This window comes from Arvicanthis niloticus, chromosome 11 (assembly GCF_011762505.2).
Source record: "Arvicanthis niloticus isolate mArvNil1 chromosome 11, mArvNil1.pat.X, whole genome shotgun sequence".
Classification (NCBI taxonomy): domain Eukaryota; kingdom Metazoa; phylum Chordata; class Mammalia; order Rodentia; family Muridae; genus Arvicanthis; species Arvicanthis niloticus.
Window position 1 is genome coordinate 32,560,971 of NC_047668.1, and position 6,267 is coordinate 32,567,237.

A 6,267-nucleotide genomic window follows, 5' to 3' on the forward strand; every position below is an offset into this window, starting at 1 on the left:
CATTACTTTCTTTACCAGCATTCTGTTAACAATTTGGTGGGTAGATATTAATGGTATATAATCATTGATATTTTTCCAAGCAGTGCTTCTTTTGATTTTAATTTAAAAATTATTTTGTGTGTGTGACTTTTTTTGTGTGTCTACCACATGTGACCATAGCATCTATGAAGACCAGAAGAGGCTGTCAGATCTCTTGTAACTGGAACTAGAGCTGTGAGCATGTGAGTGCAGGGAACTGACTCCAGATTCTCTTCAAGAGCAAGTGCTTCTAAGTACTGAACCATCTCTCTGTCTCTGTCTGTTTGTATGTCTCTCTGTCTCTTTTATAAAGGGGGTTTATTTGGGGAAAGGGAAAAATGAGGTCTTAGAGAAAAGGTAGAGACAGACAAACAGGAGCAGAGCCATGGGGTGGGAATAGAGAAAGACAGAAAAAAGAGGAGAAGGGGAACATGAGGGGACAGAAAGAGGTAGTACAGTCCTTTTATCTGCATCTGCACTTGGGAGCACGTAATGGTGTCAGGTGATGACTTATACCATTGCTAGGTCCTTGGGAGATGATTGTAAGACAACATTCCTCCTTTTTTGTTTAATTAAAAATGATGAACTAGGAAGGGGTGATGGTGGGTCAAGAATGAGGACTTGTATTCTTTTTTTCCCATTTTTTTGTTAGATATTTTATTTACAATTCAGATGCCATCCCTTTCCCCATTCCCCTCCTTAGAAAACTCCTATCCAATGCCCGCTTTTCCTTTTTGCAATTATACATTTTTAAAAAAATGTTAATCATAGGCTTTATAAGTTTGGTATTGTTCAATCAGAGGTGTAACCCACTACCCAACCTAGATATATCAACTATCTTTGACTGGTGGAGATACATGAACATCTGCCTCCCTGTTTCCCCCCTCTTTCTCTCTTTCATCACCTAGCTTCTCTTCTCCTTCTTCTCGTCCTCTTCTTACTCCTTCTCTTCCTCTCAGTACTCCTCCCACCTTAGCTCCTTCTACATATCACTCTTCCTGTTAAAATGAAACGTTTCTCTCAAAATACAATTAGAGCATAATTATGCCGATTTGTACCAGTGAGGTACAAGATAGTCCTAATACCCAGTCCATCCTTTTGTTGACTAACCAGAACCTCTGTCATCTATCCTAACTAAAACATTTAGTTCTGAACCTGGCTTTAGGATGAATGTCAGCTGACGACCATCCACTCAAATCTTTTCTCTCTAGGTAAATAGCCAGAATTAGCTATGAGGCTATAAGTTTTCAACCCCGTCAGAAATCCAGAATGACTGAGTTAACTATAATTGTGGGAAGCACAAAGCATAGCTTCTAAAACTTAGCTAATTTATAGAGACCTCTGAACACCTGGACACTCCTTCTACTTCAAAACGTTGGAGCATCTGTTCTTCTGCCTTCTGGCCCAGGATCATCTGACAGACCTTAGTGCTGCAGAATTATTAAGGGCTGGTTACTCTGTCTAGGCAGATATAATCAGTTGACTATTCTGCAAGTGTGTCCTTTTCTGAACAGTAATTTGTCTGTAGATGGGGAGAGGCAATTCTTGTCTAGTGGCTGTCTCACCCCAACTGGAGTAACTCCAAAGATGCTCAATTTCTTCTTAGAATTCAATATAGGAAGCTGTCAGGAGCAGACAGGTCTCTAATCAAAATGAACATTAATACAGAAATGTTTGTCACATCAATTCTGTGGATTTCTGATGTTCTGAAAACCAAAAATCCATGTAAGGTAATCTGGACTGTTGTCTGTTAACTCCACTCAGCTATCTCTCAATAAAACACAGGAAACACCCTAACAATAAACTCCAAGTCATGAATTTGCTATAGTCCCTTAACTCACAGACTGTCCATCTCAAATCAGTTTAAAAAGTTAAAGAAGGACTGGGTCTAAGCTTTGTATTCCTAAGTGTGTTATACTGGTACAATGCCTATGAGAGTAACAATATTCATCTCACTCTTATATCACTAAGAAGCTCATGCCAATGAAAACCTTAAAATTTGTAAACAAAGTAAATTGGTGCCATTTAAGAATTTATATATTCATCTTGATAATAATTGTACAGATTCCTACTAATAGGTTATGGCTATGCAATAAATCCTAGCTAATCCTCTCTATTCCCACAAAACCACTACTTTTCCCTAGAAAGACAGCCGAACATTTACCACCTTAGTCCCCAAGCCCAGGGAATAGGGGAACTGACTCTTCATTAGCTTCTTCAAGCTGATTATGGGCGTTGAGATATTAGAAGAGGAGTTGGGGGAAAAGCAAATTGACAAGCCTCTGCTGCTGTGTCTTCACTGCCTCCAGATGGAATTCCCGGACCTCGGAGGTTTGAGCAGGTCTGCCCATCTTGCTTGTTGAGTAGATACACCAAGGCTGATCATTCTGCAATATACAATTCTCAAAACAAATTTTAGTATCAAGATAGTTTTTTTTTAAGAGGGCTGACATTTTATTAAGGATGTTGGTTCTAACTGCTTTTCTATTTTTCCCCTCTTTTATTGGATATAATATTTACATTTCAAATTTTATTCCCTTACCAAATTCCCACCACCACCCAGGAACCCCTTATCCCATCCCCCCTCCTCCTGCTTCTATGAGGGTGTTTACCCACCTACCCCCCAATCCCCCTCCACACCCTCAGATTCGCCCACACACACTCAGTGATCAGCCTTCAAGGTACCAATGACCTTGTCTCCCACCTATGGCCAACAAGGCCATCCTCCCCTACATATACAGCTGGAGTCATGTGTCTCTCCATATGTGCTCCTAGGCTGGTGGTTTAAACCCTGGGAACTCTGGCTGGTTGGTGCTGTTGCTCTCCTCATGGGGCCACCAACCCTTTAGGTTCCTTCAGTTTACTCTCTAACTTCTCCATTGGGAACCTTTGATCAGATTAATGGTTAGCTGCGAATATCTGCCTCTGGGTATGTCAGACTCTGGGGGACCTCTAAGGAGACAGCCTTATCAGGCTGCTGTCAGCTTTCCCTTCCTGACATCCATATCAGCGTCTATTTTTGGTGGCTACACATGGAATGAATACCCAGGTGGAATGGTCTCCATACAACCTCTCCTTCAGATTCTGTCCCACACTTTGTCTTCATATTTGCTCCCTTGAGTATTTAGTTACTCCTTCTAAGAAAGACCTAGGCATCCTCACTTGTTCTTTCTTCTTCATGAGCTTCATGTCGTCTGGTAGTTGAATCTTTGTTGTTTCAAACTTTTGGGCTAATCTCCGCTTATCAGTGAGTAAATACCATGTGTGTTCTTTTGTGATTGGGTTACCTCACTCAGGATGCTATTTTCTAGTTCCATCCATTTACTTAAGAATTTCTCGAATTCATTATTTTTAATAGCTGAGTAATATTCCATTGTGTAATGTACCACATTTTTTGTACCCATTCCTATGTTGAAGGGCATCTGGGTTCTTTCCAGCTTCTGGCTATTATAATTAAGGCTGCTATGAACATAGTGGAGCATATGTCCTTGTTATATATTGGAACATTTTCTGGGTATATGCCCAGGAGTGGTATAGCTGGGTCCTCAGGTAGTGCTATGTCCAATTTTCTGAGGAACCACCAGACTGACTTCCAGAGTGGTTGTACCAGCTTGCAACCCCACCAACAATGAAGGAGTGTTCCTCTTTCTTCACATCCTCGCCAGCATCTACTATCACCTGACTTTTTGATCTTAGCCATTCTGACTGGTGTCAGGTGGTATCTCAGTGTTGTTTTGATTTGCATTTCCCTGATGACTAAGGATGTTGAGCATTTCTTAAGGTGCTTCTCGGCCATTCGTGTTTCCTCAGTTAAGAATTCTTTGTTTAGCCCTGTACCCCATTTTAATGGGGTTATTTTGTTGTTTGGCGTCTAATTTCTTGAGTTCTTTGTATATATTCGATATTAGCCCTGTATCAGATGTAGGATTGGTAATGATCTTTTCCCAATCTGTTGGTTGCCAGTTTGTCTTGTTGACAGTGTCCTTTGCCTTACAGAAGCTTTGCAATTTGATGAGGTCCCATTTGTTGATTCTTGATCTTAAAGCATAAGCCATTGGTGTTCTGTTCAGGAACTTTTCCTCTGTGCCTAGGTATTCGAGGGTCTTCCCCAACTTCTCTTCTATTAGTTTCAGTGTGTCTGGCTTTATGTGAAGGTCCTTTATCCACTTGGAGTTGAGCTTTGTACAAGGGGATAAGAATGGATTAATTTGCATTCTTCTACATGTTGACCTCCAGTTGAGCCAGCACCACTTGTTGAAAATGCTGTCCTTTTTCCACTGGATGAATTTAGCTCCCTTGTCAAATATCAAGTGACCATAGGTGTGTGGGTTCATTTCTGGGTCTTTAATTCTATTCCATTGATCATCCTGTCTGTCTCTGTACCAATACCATGCAGTTTTTATCACTACTGCTCTGTAGTACAGTTTGAGGTCCGGGATGGTGATTTCCCCCAGAAGTTCTTTTATTGTTGAGAATAGTTCTCACTATCCTAGGTTTTTTGTTATTCCAAATGATTTTGTAAATTGCTCTTTCTATCTCTATGAAGAATTGTTTTGGAATTTTGATGGGTATTGCATTGAATCTGTAGATTGCTTTTGGCAGGATAGCCATTTTTACTAAGTTAATCCTGCCAATCCAGGAGCATGGGAGAGCTTTCCATCTTCTGAGATCATCTTCAATTTCTTTCTTGAGAGACTTGAAGTTCTTGTCATACAGATCTTTCACTTGCTTGGTTGGATTCACTCCAAGATATTTTATTTTATTTGTGGCTATTGTGAAGGGTGTCATTTCCCTAATTTCTTTCTCAGCCTGTTTATCCTTTGAATAGAAGAAGGCTACTGATTTGTTTGAGTTAATTTTATATCCAGCCACGTTGCTAAAGTTGTTTATCAGGTTTAGGAGTTCTCTGGTGGAAGTTTTAGGTTCACTTAAGTATACTATCATATCATCTGCAAATAGTGAAATTTTGACTTCTTCCTTTCCTATTTATATCCCTTTGACTTCCTTTTGTTGTCTAATTGCTCTAGCTAGGACTTCCAGTACTATATAGAATAGGTAAGGTGAGAGAGGGCAGTCTTGCCTAGTCCCTGATCTTAGTGGGATTGCTTCAAGTTTCTCTCCATTTAGTTTGATGTTGGCTACTGGCTTGCTGTATATTGCTTTTACTATGTTTAGATATGGGCCTTGTATTCCTGATCTTTCCAAGACTTTTAACATGAAGGGATGTTGAATTTTGTCAAATGCTTTCTCAGCGTCTAGTGAGATGACTATGTGGTTTTTTTCTTGGAGTTTATTTATGTGGTGAATTACATTGATGGATTTCTGAATATTGAACCATCCCTGCATTCCTGGGATAAAGCCTACTTGATCTTGATGGATAATTGTTTTGATGTGTTGTTGGATTCGGTTTGCGAGAATTTTTGCATCAATATTCATAAAAGAGATTGGTCTGTAGTTCTTCTCTTTCTTTGTTGGGTCTTTCTGTGGTTTAGGTATGAGGGTAATGATAGCTTCATAGAACGAATTGGGTAGTGTTCCTTCTGTTTCTATTCGATGGAATAGCTTGAAGAGGATTGGTATTAGGTCTTCCTTGAAGGTCTGAAATAATTCTGCACTGAAACCATCTAGAAAAATATGGAATGCTTCACGAATTTGAGTATCATCCTTGCACAGGGGCCATGCTAATCTCTGTATCGTTCCAATTTTAGTATATGTGCTGCCGAAGCGAGCATGAGGTCTTGTATTCTTTAAACTTCTTCCTGCTGACTGGGGGTGATGTCATCTTTGGGATCCCTAAGAAAATTGGGATGCTGCCCAAGTCCTGACAGACATAGCTGTGTCACTCTTGTCCAGGATCTGTGGGACCATCTGTGGCTAGGAAAGTGCAGTTCCAGTTGGAATAGTCTGAAAGGCTATTTAGAGCACCTGTGAGTAGCACTCTGGAGCTGTCTTGGATACAGATTTTGAGTCAACACCTGCACTTGGCAGGATCCCGAAACACATACATACTAGAGGCAGAAAATAAAGTTAAATATGTTACGGAGAAAAACATTTTTTTAGATGTACATGTTCTTGGTAGTCAGGGTTAGGGGAGTCCCTAAACACAGCTGAAGCACAAAACAAAGACCTTAAAACAGCCCTTATAAATATGATAGAAGTCCTTACAGATGAAATGAATAAATACCTTAAAGAAATCTATGAACTCATAAACAAACAGTGAAAGGAAATGAATAAAACATTTTGAAACCT

At 39.9% G+C, this 6,267-nt stretch overlaps 1 non-coding gene across 1 annotated transcript; it reads right to left on the minus strand.

The window, feature by feature from the left end:
- Positions 1–5,646: 5,646 nt before the first annotated feature.
- Positions 5,647–5,750, minus strand: LOC117717451 (U6 spliceosomal RNA). Its single transcript, XR_004607931.1, has one exon. It is a non-coding gene; the product is annotated as a U6 spliceosomal RNA (small nuclear RNA).
- Between the last annotated feature and the right edge of the window lie 517 nt (positions 5,751–6,267).